Raw genomic sequence first — 20,862 nt, forward strand, 5'->3', positions numbered from 1 at the left:
TGTCCAGACACTGAAGGACGAGAAGGGACTGAAACTGAGGATGGCTATGCCAGCACAGGAAAGCTGAACTTGCTTTTCAATTGTTGCTTCCCAATTTAATTCTTGTGCCACTGAAAGATAATTGATATAGATGTAATTGTAAATGTTGTTTAGAAACAGCCAAAAATTGCTAAAATTGAACAAAGCTCCACAGCCAGATGAAATCGCTATCAGATAAGCTACCACAGATGCCTGACACAGAAAACCATGCCCAATAATTGTAAGAAAACACTGATTAGACCCGTATAGTATAAGCACAGAAGAAGTGCCCCACAAAACCACTGCTCAATATCCTCGACGTCCATTTGTTATAGAATCTTAGAACATATTTCCAGCTCAAACGTAATGAGATATATGATCAATATTTCCATGCCTTGACGTCAAGAATAACGATGCGATGTTCCTTCTGACATGCCTGCATGTCTGAAGGAACAGACACTGTGGCGACTATAACCGTTATAAAATACATGAAATGTATTCGCAGTGCGAATACGAACAACCATAGGCTGCATAAGGGATTGTAATGCTGTATTTATCCGTCGAAACCGCGCATCGACTTTCAGTTAAAATATCCTCTGTGCGGGAATTGCATAATGTGTGTATGAGTACAGCAGGAACGACGACATACCGACTTTTGAGTGTGGCTCTGAGTTGTGCACGGATAACCAAAGCGGTTAACGACACTGCTCGCGTAAAGCTTGAAATCCGTGTTCGGGTCCTGGCCCGACAGAAATCTGCACCGTGACGGTAACGCAGTCCCTGTTTGGTCGTGTTTAAAACGCGCTCGCATGCAGTGCCATTGATCATTTCAACGTAAACGGTGTTACTGAGAATCGACTGATGGATACCCAGCAGTTCCGATGGCGGGATCTAAGCCTCCTCGTGGAGGAAACGTTCCACATCTAAGGCGTTCGATCTTGCATATTCCTAGCAATAGATAAAAGGTAACGTAGATTTTCTGAACTTATTTCCTATGATCGCAATGTACGAAGCCCGCGCGCATGCGAAGTCGCAGTGTAAACAAGCTAGAGCTCACACACTCCGCAGGCGAGAAATAGGCAATTCCTCTCCGAGCGTCCGCTGAAACCAGCCTCATCGCTGGAGATACCCAGTCATGACATGGTTTCACTGCTTTGCTTCATCACTATCCCAGGCAGACTATTACTGCAATAATACTTATAATAATAATAAAAATGAAATTTATGATAACTAATTCACTTTTACTAAGTCACTGGGACTGTCGTAAGTAGAAGACCGCACTTTTATTGCAGCGGCTAATAAGGAAATAAACATAATTCTGAACTCCTTTTTAATTGCGTCACTTTTATTGCTGCGGCTATTAAGGCAATAAACATCATTCTGAACTCCTTTTTAGTTGCGCCACTGGCAACTATCGTGTCTTATGACTAAAAGAAGCAATAAAGCTATGCAGCACATGAAATGTGTTGTGTCGGCAGATTAGCCAACACAACGCACACTAATTGAGAGAGGAGACCGAAATGCACGCGTCAACTCACGCAGGCTGGCGTTAGGTCTGAAACAGGATACGTAATGAATGCTATAAAGAAAAGTACTTAGCTGCTGGAATACTTAACTTTAATCCATCATTTGTATACAGCGTTCTTGATGATACAAGTGAGACTCTCTCTAGAAATGGTTAATGGCGCCTTGCTAGGTCGTAGCCATGGACTCAGCTGAAGGCTATTCCAACTATCTCTCGGCAAATGAGAGAAAGGCTTCGTCAGTGTAGTCGCTAGCTAAGTCGTCCGTACAACTGAGGCGAGTGCTAGTAAGTCTCTCAAGATCTGCCGTGTGGTGGCGCTCGGTCTGCGATCACTGACAGTGGCGACACGCGGGTCCGACATGTACTAATGGACCGCGGCCGATTTAAAGCTACCACCTAGCAAGTGTGGTGTCTGGCGGTGACACCACAAAATGTAGTAAGAGAATCTGTAATTATACACTAAAGAGCAAATAAACTGGCACACCTGCCTACTATCGTGTAGGGGCACCGCAACCACGCAGAAATGCCGCAACAAGACGTAGCATGGACTCGGGTAATGTCGGAAGTAGTGCTGGAGAGAACTGACACCATAAAACCTACGCGGCTGGTCATAAATCCGTAAGACTACGACGGGGTGGAGATCTCTTACGAACAGCACGTTGCAAGGCATCCCAGATATGATAATAATGTTCATGTCTGGGGAACTGGGTGGTCAGCGGAAATATGCTCAACAACGTTGATGTCTGGGGAGTTTAGTGGCTAGCGGAAGTGTTTAAACGCAGAAGAGTGTTCCTGGAGCCACTCTGTATTAATTCTGGACGTGAAGGGTGTCGCATTGTCCTGCTGGAATTGCACAAGTCCGTCGGAATGTACAATGGACATGAATGGATGCAGGTGAGCAGACAGGATGCTTAGGTACGTGTCACCTGTCAGAGTCGAATCTATACGTATCAGGAGTCCGGTATCACTCCAATTGCACACGCCCCACATCATTGAAAAGTCTCAACCAGCATTAACAGTCCCCTGCTGACATGCAGGATTCATGGACTCATGAAGTTGTCCCCATACCCGTATGCGTCCACGCACTCGATTCAACTTGAAACGAGACTCGCCCGACCAGGCAATATGTTTCCAGTCGTCAACAGTCCACTGTCGGTGTTGACGGTCCCAGGTGAGGAGGAAAATTTTCTATCGTGCAGTCATCAAGAGTACATGAGTTGGTCTTCGGCTCCAAAAGCACATATCGATTATGTTTCGTTGAATGGTTCGCTCGCTGACATTTGTTGATGGGCCAGCATTCAAATCTGCAGGAGTTTGCGGAAGGGTTGCACTTCTGTCACATTGAACGATTCTCTTCAGTCGTCGTTGGTCCCGTTCTTGCAGGATCCTTTTCGGCCGCAGCGATGTTGTGCATTTGATGTTTTACCGGATTCCTGATATTCACGGTACACTGGAAAATGGTTGTAGGGGAAAATCCCCACTTCATCGCTGCCTTGAAGATACTGTGTCCCATCCCTTGTGCACCGACAATAACACCACGTTCAAACTCACTTAAATCTTCGCAACCTGCCATTGAAGCAGCAGTAACCGATCTAACAACGGCGACAGACACTTGTTCTCTTATATAGGCGTTGCAGACAGCAGCGCCTTATTCTGCCTGTTTACGTATCTGAATACGCGTGCCTATGCAAGTTTCTTTGCCGCTTCAGTGTAGATTTAACAAAATCTATTTAGTTTTGTGGTAGGAAAATGAAATATTAAAATGGGCAAAATTTAATCGTCGGAATGGCGTACGTTTACATTTTTAGTTTGGTATTCATGTTCTTGTTCTTGTGGTCTTCAGTCCAGAGACTGGTTTGATGCAGCTCTCCATGTTACTCGACCCTGTGCAAGTTTCTTCATCTCCGAGTAACTACTGCTGCCTACATCCCTCTGAATCTGCTTAGTGCATTCATCTCTTGGTCTCCCTCTACGATTTTTACCCTTTAAGCTTCCCTCCAACTCTAAATTGGTGATCTCTTGATCCTACAGAACGTGTCCTACCAACCGATCCCTTCTTCCAGTCAAGTTGAGCCACAAATTCCTCTTTTCCTCAGTTCTATTCAATACCTCCCATTAGTTACGTGATGTACCCATCTAATCTTCGGCATTCTTCTGTAGCACCATATTTCGAAAGCTTCTATTTTCTTCCTGTCTAAATTATTTATCGTCCATGTTTCACTTTCATACATGGCTACACTCAATACAAATACTTTCAGGAAAGACTTACTGACACTTAAATCTGTAGTCGATTTTAACAAATTTCTCTTCTTCAAAAACGCTTTCCTTGCTGTAGCCAATCTACATTTTACATCCTCCCTACAACACAACACATAGTAATACAATTATTAGATCAAATCAATTGATAAAATTGTAGCACAAAATATGTTAAAATGTACCTATAGAATATAAGGATGAACCAGAACTCCACTGACAAAATGACGGATGTTGTTCAGGCTTTTTTGTGACTATTTTGGTTTAAGAGACGTCTCCGGTGTCCCGTTACAGGGTAGCAATGTAATTACGAATTATTCAGTTTGCCATAACAATTACCTTTTCTACAGGAAAATACTTCAAAAGAGTGGAAAAGTCTGCATTGCAGCTACACAGAACAAAGAGTAATTCAGCAATCCTCAAACAGATGCAAAAGTAAATGGGGTTGCCTTAGGTGGAAGAACACTGCATAATGTCGTTGTGCTGCTCTTCAATTACATTCAGTGAACCCATACCCGAGGTACATCTCGGCAAACTATCAGTAAACATATACCTAGTACTGCTATGCACCGTTGTTAACGAACTACTAACTGAGCCGGAAAAGAAACGATACAGAACCGAGCAGTAGTGGATGAAATCTTGAGGCCCGAGAGCGAAATGGGCTTTCACATTGACAACAACAAATACCATCACCGAATGGAATAAGTGTTTCCAGAAAACATACACAGTGCATATAGTGGAAATTTGCAGTGATATGCAGATACTTGCAGAGCAGTACAAATAGAAAGGTAAATGAGGACACGGACTCAAAAGATACGCCATTACTCTGTAAAGAGCTGCCAGAGATCACGAGTACCCTACACCAAGATACTCAGAAAATATCCCCAATGAACCTCAGAAATTTTATTGGAAGAGATCTGGTTCATCCCGTATAACAAAAATGGTAGTTCAATTTATAAGACGCGCCCTACTATTTAAACTTCCTTTTTACCATACAAACACTAATGCAGTGTTAAATTTTTCTACGTTATACGCTCAGGGGACAAAGGTATAGACTATTTATTTATTTAATTGGTTATCTACAAGGTTGATATGATTCTAATTTTAAGATTTATTTTTTAACTTTTATTTTTTGAATATTTATTTTGGTGGTATTATTTTTCGTTTACTTAAATAGCTTATAATTAGAGCGTGACACTGAAGATGTTAAGGAAGTATTTTTACTTTTAGGTATTTATAAATATACATATATTATTTTTACAGTGAAAATGTAATGTTTTATTTAAACTATATAAATTATAGAAATGTTAACGGCTGGGTTAACGGTATGCACATATTATACACTCCTGGAAATTGAAATAAGAACACCGTGAATTCATTGTCCCAGGAAGGGGAAACTTTATTGACACATTCCTGGGGTCAGATACATCACATGATCACACTGACAGAACCACAGGCACATAGACACAGGCAACAGAGCATGCACAATGTCGGCACTAGTACAGTGTATATCCACCTTTCGCAGCAATGCAGGCTGCTATTCTCCCATGGAGACGATCGTAGAGATGCTGGATGTAGTCCTGTGGAACGGCTTGCCATGCCATTTCCACCTGGCGCCTCAGTTGGACCAGCGTTCGTGCTGGACGTGCAGACCGCGTGAGACGACGCTTCATCCAGTCCCAAACATGCTCAATGGGGGACAGATCCGGAGATCTTGCTGGCCAGGGTAGTTGACTTACACCTTCTAGAGCACGTTGGGTGGCACGGGATACATGCGGACATCCATTGTCCTGTTGGAACAGCAAGTTCCCTTGCCGGTCTAGGAATGGTAGAACGATGGGTTCGATGACGGTTTGGATGTACCGTGCACTATTCAGTGTCCCCTCGACGATCACCAGTGGTGTACGGCCAGTGTAGGAGATCGCTCCCCACACCATGATGCCGGGTGTTGGCCCTATGTGCCTCGGTCGTATGCAGTCCTGATTGTGGCGCTCACCTGCACGGCACCAAACACGCATACGACCATCATTGGCACCAAGGCAGAAGCGACTCTCATCGCTGAAGACGACACATCTCCATTCGTCCCTCCATTCACGCCTGTCGTGACACCACTGGAGGCCGGCTGCACGATGTTGGGGCGTGAGCGGAAGACGGCCTAACGGTGTGCGGGACCGTAGCCCAGCTTCATGGAGACGGTTGCGAATGGTCCTCGCCGATACCCCAGGAGCAACAGTGTCCCTAATTTGCTGGGAAGTGGCGGTGCGGTCCCCTACGGCACTGCGTAGGATCCTACGGTCTTGGCGTGCATCCGTGCGTCGCTGCGGTCCGGTCCCAGGTCGACGGGCACGTGCACCTTCCGCCGACCACTGGCGACAACATCGATGTACTGTGGACACCTCACGCCCCACGTGTTGAGCAATTCGGCGGTACGTCCACCCGGCCTCCCGCATGCCCACTATACGCCCTCGCTCAAAGTCCGTCAACTGCACATACGGTTCACGTCCACACTGTCGCGGCATGCTACCAGTGTTAAAGACTGCGATGGAGCTCTGTATGCCACGGCAAACTGGCCGACAGTGACGGTGGCAGTGCACAAATGCTGCGCAGCTAGCGCCATTCGACGGCCAACACCGCGGTTCCTGGTGTGTCCGCTGTGGCGTGCGTGTGATCATTGCTTGTACAGCCCTCTCGCAGTGTCCGGAGCAAGTATAGTGGGTCTGACACACTGGTGTCAATGTGTTCTTTTTTCCATTTCCAGGAGTGTACATGGCGGTAGTAACAAGTACGCTAGGTGTAAAAGGACAATTCATTGTTGGAGCTGTCATTTCTGCTTAGGTGATTCATGTCAAATGGTTTCCGATGCAGTTATGGCCCTCGCGATGGGAATTAACAGACTTTCAACGCTGAATGCTAGGTGGTGCTAGAAGCATGGGACAATCCACTACGGAAATGGTTAGGGAATTCAACATTCCGAGATCCACAGTGCCGAGAATACCAAATTTCAAGCATTACTTGTCACCGTTGACAACGCAATGGCCGATGGCCTCACTTAATGACCGACAGCAGCGGCGTTTGCGTAGAGTTGTCGGCTCTTACAGACAAGCAGTACTGTGTGCAATAACGGCAGATATCCATGTTGGAGAACATCCGTTAGGGCAGTGTGGCGAAATCTGGCGTTAATGGGCTGTGGCAGCAGGCGACCGACGCGAGTGTCTTTGGTAACAACACGACATCGCTTGTAGTGCCTCTCCTGGCCTCGTGACCATATCGGTTGGACCCTAGACGACTGGAAAACCATGGCTGGGTCAGATGATTCCCAATTTCAGTTGGTAAGAACTTATGGTAGGATTCGAGGGTGGTGCAGACCCCACAAAGCAATGGACTCAAGTTGTCAACAAAGTACTATGCAAGCTGGTGTTGGCTCCATAACGGTGTGGACTGTCTTTACGTGGTATGGACTGGGTTCTCTAGTCCAGCTGAACCGATAATTGACTGGAAACGGTTATGTTCGGCTACGTAGAGACCGTTTGCAGCCATACATCGTTGTCGTTCCCCAAAAAACAATGGAATTTTTATGGATGACCATGCACCAACTCACCAGGCCACAATTGTTCGCGATTCGTTTGAAGAACATTGTGGACAGTTCGAGCGAATGACACCGCCGACATGAAACCTGTCTAACATTGATGGGACATGATTGGGAGGTCAGTTCCTGCAAAAAAACCCTACACCGGCCACACTTTCACAATTGCAACCAGCATGGCTCAATATTTCTGCAGGGAACATCCAACGACTTTTTGAGTCTGTGCCACATCGAGGTAGTGCACTATGCCGGGCGACAGGATGTCCGACACGATGTTAGGAGATACCCCATGACTTTCGTCACTTCAGCGTATTATCACCGAATAAGTCTAGTTATGTACTATATAAATTATAGACAGGGTTTACATACTTGTAAGAATACAGATGGTTAGCTTTACAAACAAAAATTACTTTCTCAGATCACAAAATTGAACTACTCGTCGAACTGCTCTCGTACGAAAGCGATGTACAGTCAAATACACATTCTGTCCAAAATGTGGCATCATCATACTGTTGTCCATAGCCAGGCGGACGGCAGATGCAGACAGTATCCTATCCCAAAAACGTAAGGCTGTTAGGAAATTCTACTCTAACTGGAAACGGCCTGTCAGCACAATCAAAATAGGAACATCGAGTTTTCACCAGAATGAAAGGGAGGCCTTAAAATCTCCCGAAGTATACTTCAACAATGAGCTGCTTCCCCATAACCAGTTTCCTAAGTACCTTGGCGTCGTACTCGATCGCACGATATCATTGACAGAAGCAACCTACAAGCTATGGCAGCTAAAGTCGACACTCATCAACACTCTGCGTAAACAGTGTGGCATCAGATGGGGGCCTTGCGTCAGTGGTAATGCCGGTTTCCGTCAGATCACCGAAGTTAAGAGCTGTCGGGTTTGGGTAGCACTCGGACGGAGTCGATCGAGTGCCATTGTCCTTGTGAGGACAACGGAGGGGCTACTTGATAAGCAGTGGCTCCGGTCACGGAAACTGACAAAGGCCAGGAGAGCGTTGTGCTGAACACACGCGGCTTCATCTCCGCAACCAGTGGCATCTATGGGCTGAGGATGACACGGCGGTATTTTGGAACCGTTGGGCCTTCCGAGGCCTGTTCGAACGGATGAGAGCTGGTGGGAAGGACATGTTTCCACACTGAGAGGTTCTGCCGTAGGTCTAGTGCACTTTGTGGCTGAGTAGCAACTATTTAAGGAAGCTAGATGACAAACTGCATGACGTAATGCGTATCATCACTGAGTGCATCAAAAGTACACCGCTGCAATCTTACCCTTGCTGAGCCACTTTGCCTCCAACTCCTCTACACAGAAAGGGCTTCTTTGTCAGTCAAAAGAAGAGGATTCAAAGTGGCCCGGAATTGCTAGTGCGTAATGACATTCCTCATTTATCATTGAGAAAACTGAGGCCCGGGAAACCCTCATTAGTCATAGCGGACCAACTACCTGACACAGACTTCAACGTCGTGGCACAGTGTTTTACGGACAACGTGACGATCTACTGTTCCACTTCCGACCCCACACTAAGACCAACTGGTTTCGAACTTCACTGCTGACAGTGGAAAGCTCTTGATAGGATTCGAACATCACTTGCAGTCTATCATGGCTTTCTGTACAAATGGTGCAAATCCTCGGGCCTACAATGTGACTGTCGTGCTCTGCGTCAGACAGTTGACGATATTGTGAGTGTCTGGAACATCAGAGTGTACCAAGGACCAAAACGAGATATGTACAAACTGAAGGATGCTACAATTTTCTCGATGGATGACATAGAATCAACCTGTAAGCCTTGCTACCCATGTTCCTTAATCCACTCAAATTTACTACTAATTGTTTTTAATGTTCTTTTTATAGCTGATTATAATATTCATTCAACTACTGATCAGAATGTACACTTTATTGTTCCTCTTATTGATGCTCTCACGGCCTACCTTTACTGGTCATTTTACAGTCTATTGCACCACACACTGTGCTGTTCATTTTGCTACATATTTTATGAATGTTTTATAACTAATGTGCCTAAAACGTGATGTACTAGTCTTCGTAGCTCCTCAGCTGGAGTACCTTCAATGTCCGATTTGCTACAGGTGTCCAAGAGTTTACGCCAAACGATAAATAAATTTAAAAAATGACATAGATATTTGGATGGGCAGTACCATTTATGAGGCTCTTCTCTACATTTGATCCTTATCACTGACTGTACGCAGTCGCAGGTCTAGCTTACTCACTGAAAGAATACTTAATGCTCTATAAAAACATTTACAACGTAATTTCTACACACGATGGAAGGCGGAAAACATGCTAAATGTTACAGCATGCCTGTTTTATCATTCCCTCTTGGATTAAATACATATAACACCTAACTTTCCCTATAGTATATACTCATTTTCGAACATCTTCCACAGTCTTGTAATGACGAACGCCTTTGTCATTCCTAAGACCAAATCGGTTATTATCCAACAGATCGTCAGGTTTCTTTCCCACTCTTCTGCATATTATTCTAATTCATAACTTGGATACAGCAGACAGGACCTGTCAAGCTGATTCTACATTGTTTCTCGTATTTATCTGCCCTTAATAATTTCGGGATCATGTGAATGATGTTCTTCACTTTATATGAATATGGAATTCTCGTGTTTTTGGAATAGAAAGCCACTAATTCTGGTGAAACTGCTTGCTCGTCGAGTTTCAGGACATCGAGTTTTTTAATCACGAAGGATTCACAAGTATCGCGCCGTTTGAGATTACCTTTTCTTTGATTTATGAAAGATTATCTGATCGTAATCCTAGTGTATAGCAGCGAGGCATTTTAACAGACAAAATTATATTTCAGTAGAGACAGAGTGCATATTGGTTTGCTAGTGCCAAAAATCATACAGAAAGTTGGCAGAGGTTCACTATGTGTCGTAAACTAATAGAAGATCCATGTCGAGAGACCGAGCAAATGAAGACACAGTCTGGGCAACGTTCATCGCGATACGCATACTGAAATTAAGATGGAGTGACGCTGGGAATGTGCTACAATAAAGGGTGTTATTGATTAAGAGAAGGCTTGAACTTCCTCAGGAGAGAGACTTTATGTGTTAGCGGCACCGTTAGATAAGGATAGGTGAATGGAAAAATTGCAGAGTAATGGAATTTAAATCGTTTCTCGATAGGGGAAAATGACGTTAACGGGTCGTTATAGTCTACAAGATTCAGTCTGCTATAAAGGCAGTAGTCGGAAGGGCATCTGTGTTCCAGGTGACAACGGGTGCTCTTCCGCGGAAAACAATGTTCAAGGTGAGTGGGATTTCATCAGAAATATACAACACCTAGTGAGGCGTGAATAAATCCTTTGCGTAAAGTATTCAATGTAGGAATGGGGATTAAAAAAAAAAAAGAAGTGTTTCAAGCTGTACTAAGTTAACCAATGGTCGAAATTAACTTCCAGAATGCTAAACTTGAACCCCCTCTGAAATTTGCCTTTAGATTGTTGTTAGATCATGCGAGTAGAAACATTTTATTCTTTCCTGCAGTAGTCGCCCCATACCACTACGTTCTTTCCGTCAATAAGTTCTATATAACGCTTACCACATTCCTCATTCTTTGTTGGTCGCTATTTTACTTACAGCAGTCTGTGTTGTATATTCCTGTGCTTCCTAGTTCGATGATGCTATATGCTTTGGAATTTCGCTATGTGCCCTACTTTCCTTATTAATCTCGTTGCTAGTATTTATTTTTTATCCATGGTGATAACAGTAATAACAAAAACAGTGTTATTACGGCTTTGAAGAGCTCTACATCTAGCAATAGGAGAAGTCAGGAGAAATTTTTGGAGATATTGGGAAAATAAGGATTCCTTGCTAAGGTCATTTGACATGAAAATAGAAATTATTAGACTAAACTTTGGACATGTTGTGCTACTTTTAATAACGCTATTTACTCACATAAATAGCGCTGTGGGCGGTTTCGAACCGATAGGTTTATCATCAGAAAGATGTTTATGTAAACTAATGTACGAGTAAACACAGCAAATGTGTATTTTAACACGAACAGTCGTCTGATGATGAATCTGTCGGTTCGAAACCGATAACGACGCTATTTATGTGAATGAACAGCATTATTAAAAGTGGTTGACTAGGTTCCTGATAAACCTCGATCAGAACCAAAAGGCTACATGTGCCGACCGGCCGCCACGGTGGCCTCTGCAATGTTATTTGATGCGATGTGGAGTGGTATGAGGTTACACTCCGCTCTCTCAGTAATACTTGTCACTCGAGTACTCTTCAGTTGGCCTCACGAGGCTGAATGCATCCCGTATGCGGAATTAAACGCCAAAGTTCCCCATGGCAGTTACGCTAGACACGATGACCGCTCGGATAGCGAGATACGAGGGTTGGAACTTAAATAGTGGCAACTATATATTCACAACCGATACAAAAGCGTTACATGTTTTTACCCGTTCCCGTCCTTCAAAGTGGTCACCAGCATTGTGTAGAGCCCGTTGCCAGCGATGTGGAAGACGTAGTATACCGCTAGCAGAGCCTGTTCTGTTGATGGTGCGAATGGAGCCATCTACTGCCTGTCGAATCTCTGGAACAGTTCTGAAGGGAATGCCACGAAGTGGTTCCTTCATCTTCGGAATCAAATCAAAGTCACAAGGACTTAAGTCGGGGGAGTATGATGGATGGTACCGAACAGAGCTTGCGTTATAGGCGCCAGTGCATTGTCGTGCAAAATGATGGGTAGGTTGCACAGAAAGTGTCGCCGCTTCTTTCCCAAAGCTGGTCGCAAGTGATGCTCCAAAAACGAACAGTAACAATGTGCATTGACGGTCTGCCGTGGAGGAACGTAATGCGTTAGGGTAACACCATCACAGTCGTACACGAGAATCACCATAACTTTAGACCCCTCCATTCGCACCATCAACAGAACAGGCTCTGATAACGGTATACTACGCCTTCCACATCGCTGGCAGCGGGTTCTACACAACGCTGGTGACTACCTTTAAGGGCAGTAACAGGTGCAAACATGTAACTCTTTTGTATCGGTCGTGAGTAAATAGTTGCCACTATTTACGTTCCAACCCTCGTATATCGCATCTTGCCACACAATAATGTCTTGTGGAATAATTTTATGGCGTAGCTTATCACTTAGAAGAAAGTCTTGCCTGCTCAAAAACGAACAGCAAGAGTGTGATAGTCAGCCGAGGTCACTATGTAGGTGCTATTCAAAATGTATGTGCATCCCTAAGGGACCAAACTGCTAAGGTCATCGGTCCCTAGACTTAGGCACTACGTTAAACTAACGTATGTCCTAAGAACAACTCACACACCCATGCCCGAGGAGGACTCGAACCTCCGGCGGAAGGGGCCGCGCACTCCGTGACATGGCGTCCTAAACCACAGGGCCATTCCGCGCGACACTCTTCAAAGAGTTACGCATTTTAACTGCACCATCACAGCACACATACCCGTTACTGGAACTCTTCATAGATAATGTATCACAGTTTGAGAAGAACAATGATGTCCAATCCTACAAAATCTTAACTGCACATCGATAAAGCTAGCCGACCGGAGTGGCCATGCGGTTCTAGGCGCTACAGTCTGGAACCGAGCGACCGCTACGGTCGCAGGTTCGAATCCTGCCTCGGGCATGGATGTTTGTCATGTCCTTAGGTTAGTTAGGTTTAATTAGTTCTAAGTTCTAGGCGACTGATGACCTGAGAAGTTAAGTCGCATAGTGCCCAGAGCCATTTGAACCATAAAGCTATCTGCAGCACAGATAGGAGTTGAATGCGCACCACAAAAATTCTTGATCATTTTCCCAATAACATAGGGAAGCCGAACGGTTTGCTTGGATTTATTTGGATAATTTTAGATAAATGTAGCTTATCTATAACGGAGACTGCGTATGGAACAGGAGTGCGACCCATTCTTGAGTACTTCTAGAGTGTTGGGGGCACCCTCCAGGTCAGATTAAAGGAACATATCGAAGAAATTCAGAGGCGAGCAGCTAGGTGTGTTACCGATAGGTTCGATCACCGTGCAAGTATTACGTTGGTGCTTCTTGAACTCGGAATCTCCGTGGAAAAGAGGACTTTTTTTCAGGAAACAAAAAATTTAGAGAACTGGCATTTAAAACTGACTGCAGTACGATTCTGCTGCCGCCCAAGTACGTTTCGCGTCAGGACTAAGAAGACAGGAGAAACTGGAGCTCGTAAGGGGGCAGGCACACAGTCGTTTTTCCCCCACTCCATTTGAGAATATAACAGGAAAGGAATTGACTAGTAGCGGCATAAGGTACCCTCCGTGAAGCGAGATACGGTGGCTTGCGGAGTATGCATGCAGATGTACATGTATAAGAACAGAAAATGTTTGTCAGGTGGCGAAGCAAGTATTAAATTAACCTAAAATTATTCCTCCTGAACAGCTGCTTCTATTCCATGGAGGAACTTTTATTTTAAAGTTGGTAGCCTGTAAAAGAAAAATTATACATAGTTCTTATGTTCACCGATGTATAAATATCCTGTAAATTGACTCGTTCTGCATAATTTTCGTACTAGAAACTTTCAAATGATGTGTTGAACATATCATTAACTAACTAACGGAGGCTGGCCTACCTTTTTAATAGGAAACGTAAATGGTCCGGTGTCACGTGCATGGTAAAGTTCAACAGCGTGATATCTCACTTCAGGACATCTTAAAAAGGTAATCTCTGTGTAGGGAGCTACGAGAGGAGTACAATATGTAACAAAACACATTTTTTTCTCCGACAATTTCGACTGAAAATATGCCAAAGTTGCCGAACGTTGTTGAACATTGCCCCCTCAGCTCCTATGGTTTCATGAAGTTTCGATAGGTGGCAGCGCTGTACGTAGCCTTCAAATATACATATGCAGCGGAGATGTGTCTAAGCAAGTGACTGCAAATTGTCTACGGAGACCTAACAGTGAACAAAAGCACGGTGAGACGTTGGGAGAGGCGTCGGTCATCATCACAACAATATCACGGAAACCTGCCCGATCTCCCGAGTGCCGGATTGCCACACAGAGCTGTGACCACTGCGATGATGGAACGTGCGTACACTCTCAGTCGACGTAATGGACGAGTCACAATCAAACACGTCGCTGCTCAACTGGACGTCTTTTTGGTAGCGATGGCACAATTGTGCACCAGTTGGGCCACTCAACGGTGTGTATCCGCTGGGTTCCTCGGCGACTAACAGAAGACCAAAAATTGTAACGGAGGACCATCTGTTAGGAATTGCTTGCGCTTTACGCGGCTGATCGTGACAATTTTTATGTCGAATATCGTCACAGGCGAAGAGACATAGGTTCGTCACTTCGAATGGGAAACAAAACGGCAATCCGTGGAGTAGAGCCACATCACCTACTCACCGACGAAAAATTTCACAGTGGCACTCTCAGCGGGTAAAGTCATGAGACAGTTTTCTGGGACTCGGGCTGTTTTGTTTGGTGTCCTCCCTCAAGGCGCGAAAATCAATTCTGACGTGTATTGTGCTACCCTCAGGAGACTGACGAAACGATTTCACTGTGTTTGTCCCTACAGAATGTAAACTTTTCCTTCTTCATGACGATGCAAGACCTCACGCAAGTTTGCGCACCCAAGAGGGGCTCACAAACCGCCATTGGAATGTTCTTCTTCATCAACCCTACAGCCCGGATCTCGCACCTTCCATCTGCTTGACCCAATGCACTGCTCGGATAGCAGTACGGGGATGATGGGGAGGTTATTGATGCAGCAAGATGTTGGCTCCGACGTCGGCGAGAAAATGCGGCTAAAGAGGGCCTGCCAGTAAGATTGCGTAAGGCTATTGCAATTGATGGAGATTATCTAGAAAAAAAATGTAGCCAAAAGAGGGGGAATAATATGGTATGTTGCAATCAAGAATAAAACCAACTGGCTTTCAGAAGAAAATGTATTGCATTACTTAGTTAACGCCCCTCTAAGGAAATATTGTTTTCCAACCAGTAACATAACAAGACAAAAAGAAGTAAAAAAATAAATAAATAAAAAAAAAGAGACAGGGCAGACATAGAGCGAAGAACGTATAAAATATTGTTGAAAATAGAGTAAAAATGGATTTAAATCAAACACAAGAAAGAAGTAGGTTGAAACGAAATCATGCATAACTGACTGAAACGCGCCAAAATGACACGTATAGCAAGCTCCCAGTACCCGGCTTAAGGTGGCCTAGAGACTGCACAAATAATCGACAAAAGACAAATAATATTAAATAAACGTGTTTTTACTGAAAACTGTTGTTCACTGCGTTTAGAAAACGTGCTACGTGTCACATTTAAGCACCATAGCATTATTTAAGCGTCACTTGCAGGAAAAAGACAATGTACTCTTATTTTAAGTGTAAACACTCTGTATTTCGTATCGCTTCCTTTAATTTCTGTTTCGCGAAATAGTCGGCTATTTTTTCTATATCTTAACTGTCATTAATTTTTTTTTCCAACGACGGTTCTCAGTTTCTGGAGAGTGAAAACATGGGTACAGTCGAACGAATTTTGTCCTGCTTAATACAATGTAAGCTTTCAAAGCTGCTACTGACTTCACTTAATCTTCCGGGCTATTTATCCATCGACCACGGCCTAGTAGCTCGGAAGTTTTAAGTGATGTATGTTCTGCTCGCTCTAACAACGTGTGACCCCTTGCCAGTGGCTCTGTATGCGCAATGGGTTTCTTGAAAATCACGTCTTAGCTCTCATCACCTACCGAACATAATTTGTGGAATCTATCCATGTCAATTAGCTGCTAAAGTCCCCGTTCATAGACGTCGCAATTAACCACTACAAGAACAAAGAGGGAACAATAAGACTGGAAGACCAAGAACGAAGTGGTCAAATTAGATAGGATGAAAGACGGTGTTGCAGCCGCTACAGTTCAATCTAAACTTCGAAGATTCAGTGATGGAAATAAAGGCTAGGCTCAAGAGTGGGATTAAATTTCAGGGTGAAAGGATGTCGATAAAAAGATTCACTGATGATATTGCAATACTCTCTGATGATGAAACAGAATTACAGGACCGGTTGAATGGAGTCTGATGAGAATGGAATGTGGATTGGGAATAAACTGAAGAAAGACGAAAGTAATGAGAAGCAACAGAAATGAGAGTAACGAAAAACTTAACATCGATATTTGTGATCATGAAGTAGATGAAGGAATACTGCTACCTTGGAAGCAAAATAACCAATTATGGACGAAGCAAGGAAATCAGAAACAGACTAGCACAGGCAGAAAGGGATTTCTGACCAAGACCCTAATTTCAAGAAGAAATTTCTGAGAACGTACATTAGGGGCACAGCATTATATGGCAGTATGTGAAAACGGGAAGAGAAGAGAATCGAAGCATTTGAGATGTGGTGCTAAAGAAGAATGTTGAAAATTATGCGATCTGATAAGGAACGTGGAGGTTCTCTGTAGAATCGACAGAGAAAAGAACGTATACAGACCAGAAGAATTGTAGAATGACAGGACATGTGTTAAAGCATCAAAGAATAGCTTCTTTAGTACTACAGGGAGTTATAGAGAGTAAAACTGTAGAGGAAAACAGAATTACCGTACACAAAACAAATGGTTGAAGACGTAGGTTGCAAATGCGCAATAAAAAACAAAATTAATATAAAAAAATTGCTGATGTTTTCGTCACCTGTGTCTCCATAACGACAGATGTGAATTCCAAATGAAATTACTCATTCTAATCAACACAATTATTCACACTTGTTTTCTCACGTTTTACAAGATAGCCGGACGACGCGCAGATAAACGGCACCCTCCAGATAATCGTGACTTTACTGCAGCTGTTATTATCTTTGTATGTGTCATTACAAACAGTTCTATCAGTCATGTGTATTAGGATCCCGAGTCTTCAGCTTTCACTTGCTCTAAACTACCACTTCTCATAGCGAACTAACAAATTATAGCTATCTGAATTTGTCTACTGTTTCCTGTTTTCTCGATTCCTTTAATAAAGTCATAAATCTTTCGCTTTGCGTTGACATTCACGTAACTGGCAGTCACATGAAAACGCCACAGATAGAAAAAAGGGGACACACATCGCGAAGGTTGTTTCGACTACGCTGCAGAAGTTTCACTGGGAAGCTCTTACACATTCTGCATACAGTCCCGATCTCTCTCCACGCGATTTCCATATTTTTGGAGCCGTGAAGGAAGATGTTGGTGGCTGTCGATTTGCTTCCCACGAAGAAGTGCACGCATGGGTACAATCACGGTTCCGTAGGCAACCGCGAACATGTTTTCATGAAGCAACTGATCGTCTTATCTCACAGTGGGATAAATGTATTAACAGTTTTGAACAACACTTTTGAAATAATAAACAGTTTACTTACTTTTTCTATCTCTCTCGTTTTCTTTTGACTGCCCCGTATGCAGGGTGTCTCAATATTCTTATATACGACAAGAATGACCATTCGGAGCAAAAAAGTCTAGTCAACATGGATCTTAAGAGTTAGGAGCACTTGTTCAGTAGAAGACATGACTCTCACAGTAGTGCACATGAGCAGGTGTTCATAGCTGTTAAGGTTAGCATTTTAGAGCCCATGTTTACTGGACTTTTTTCCTTGCTTTGGTTCATCTTACCACCTCTCATAATACTGAAAGCAAAGAGCTTGCAGGTGAAAAGATATGTTTCACAGTACCGAAGAGGATGATTTGCTCGTAGGTCTTGAGGTATGCACTTTAGAGTCCATGTTTATTAGAAATTTTTGCTTCGAATTATCGTTCCTGTCTTATCACCAACTTGAACATGGCTGACTTGCAGGAACCATATTGAAGTTGTAATTAAGGACAAAAACAGCCAACCAGCTGCACAAATTTTATAGCACTGACCTGGTTTCGATATCGATTAAGCGTATCTTCATCACCTGTAATTACTTAGTGTAGGAGAATAACAAATACTTTAAGAACCTTACGTCGCACGAGACCGATTTTCTTTTTCTTTATTGAGTTTCGATTCCCCCCCCCCCCCCCCCCCGTAGGGGATGGGCTGGCAGCAGCCTAGTACGCCGCTCTTCAGCCTACTGAATTTTTAAAACGTAAGAAGAAGATAATAAAAAATAAAAGCACACAATAAAAACAGTGACTTAAATTGTAAAATGACGGAAAATTGTGGAAGTGAAAACATAAAACAAAGGTTGGCGATGCTAATAAAATACACAGGATGCAGACAGGTAAAATAGTAGACAGACAATTAAAAAACACGGCGACAGTCTGGTTTCTGTTCACAAGAAATATTAAAAAAATCACGCCCAGCGACAGTATGATTTCTGTTCGCAATGCTTCGGAAAAGACGCACAACACTCAACCCTCACTTAAAACACTGCACTAAAAAGTTGGCATGAAGATGACACACCACAGCCAACGGCAGAGGGGGGAGGGGGCTGGACCGATGAGGGGGAAAAAGGTGGGTAGGAAAGGAAAAACGAAGTGGGGGGAGGAGGAGCCGACGGAGGGAGAGGATTCATAAGGGGGGGGGGGGGTAAGGCAGACGCGAGAGGGAGTGGGGAAAGGCAGAGGAGGGAAATGCAAAAGGACTCTGGGGAGAGAAGGAAGTCAAAGAGGGTGTAGGCGGGGAAGAGGGGGGAAAACATGGTGGGAGGAGTTGGGGGGTGGAAGAGGGAGCCAGGGAAAAGGACAGAGGAAGGCAGGGGGAGGTGAGGAGCAGAGTTGATAGGAGGGATAAATGGAGGGAGAGAGGGCATCATCTGGAAGGGGAGTTGATGGAAGCCACCTTTGGAAAGGAGATGTTGGGTGTATAGGTGGAAGGTAGGTGGGGGGGGGGGGGGAGAGACCCACTACAAATAGAAGAGCTGTTACTTACATAGTTTCATGTTGTATGCAATGATAATAAAACCATATGAACTGAAGTGCTAAAGTCAAATAAGTAAAAGTTGTTCTGTAAAGTCAACATTAAAAGCACAATTACACATATATCATCAAGCCGCTAGGGCTGACATCGGAGTGAAAGATTTGACATATGTTTACGGCGCTACAGGAAACAGAGAAGTGCGCCTCACCTATGGGGCGCTAATGGAGTAAAGCGGTACAAATTAAGAAAAAAACTATATTACAAATGAAATAAATTATTACAAGAGACCAGGCTTAATAACAGACGTGTAAACGTAGGTTATAAATCAAATATACAGTGATTGCTGCAAACTGAAACAACAGTTGGCACACGCCGTCTTTCCAGTGCATAAAGCATTAAAGTGCCCAAAATGAACAGAATTACCGTAGTAGGAATAACAGCCGTGAGATATAAAACAGGCAATTAAAAAAGGAGGATAACGATGTCTGGGAATTGTGTGTAAAGATCTTGCGTCAAAGAACGACAGTATGTCAGAAAGTTGCGAATATCCGTTTGAAGCAGTTAAAGAAATTTTATTCCGCAGTTACAGTTGTTCATTAAGAATGAGACTATCATTAACGGATATGCACTTAAAAACTTCCATTTCTTCAGAAATATCACGTAAAAAATAGTTCAAATGGCTCTGAGCACTATGGGACTCAACTGATGTGGTCATAAGTCCATTAGAACTTAGAACTACTTCAACCTAACTAACCTAAGGACATCACACACATCCATGCCCGAGGCAGGATTCGAACCTGCGACCGTAGCGGTCGTGCGGTTCCAGACTGTAGCGCCTTTAACCGCTCGGCCACTCCGGCCGGCATCACGTAAATAATTTGCCTTAGTTGATAATATTTTCAAAGCAGAAACTAGCAACAGAGTCACTATTTTAGGCAACATTGCTAGAACTGACAGTGACGGAAGCGAAGATTTTTTTCTTTCAGTGCTCGTGGACCGCTTCCTATAGAATTCATCGTCTGCTAGAAAAAAGATATGGATGCATAGATGCCTTTTCCACTTATAATAATTTGCAGTAAAATCTAATACACTATCTGAAATCATCCATTACTCCATTGCGTCAATCAGTGGCCTATAAAATAACATGCGATACTTGTCAAGTTTATCGCATAGGACAGACCGGAAGAGCCATCTGTATCAGATACAAGTAGGATTTATTAGGAAGAAAAGGTACGAATGTGCATAATTGGTCGTCGTTGTTCATTTTCTTGTTACAGGCCACAAATGGAAGGGAGTTGATGAAGTTACCATCGTCCTTAAAGAAAAGAAAGGTTATAGACTTGATATACTTGAAGAATTGGAAGTTTTTAAGCAAATGTCCGTTAATGATAGTCTGTTTCTTAATGAACAGCTGCGATTGCGAAACAAAAATTTCTTTAACGGCTTCAAAACGCTATTCGCAGCTTTTTTATATACTGTCGTTCTTTGGCTGAAGGTTCTCAAACATCGTTTTCCTCGTCTTTTAATTGTCTTTATTATATCCATGTGGCTTTTATTCTTACTTTTTAATTCTATTCATTCTGAGCCCTTTGCTGCGTTATGTGCTGGGCAGGTGGGGTGTGTCAAATGCTG

Source organism: Schistocerca cancellata, chromosome 9, assembly GCF_023864275.1.
Source record: "Schistocerca cancellata isolate TAMUIC-IGC-003103 chromosome 9, iqSchCanc2.1, whole genome shotgun sequence".
Lineage (NCBI taxonomy): Eukaryota > Metazoa > Arthropoda > Insecta > Orthoptera > Acrididae > Schistocerca > Schistocerca cancellata.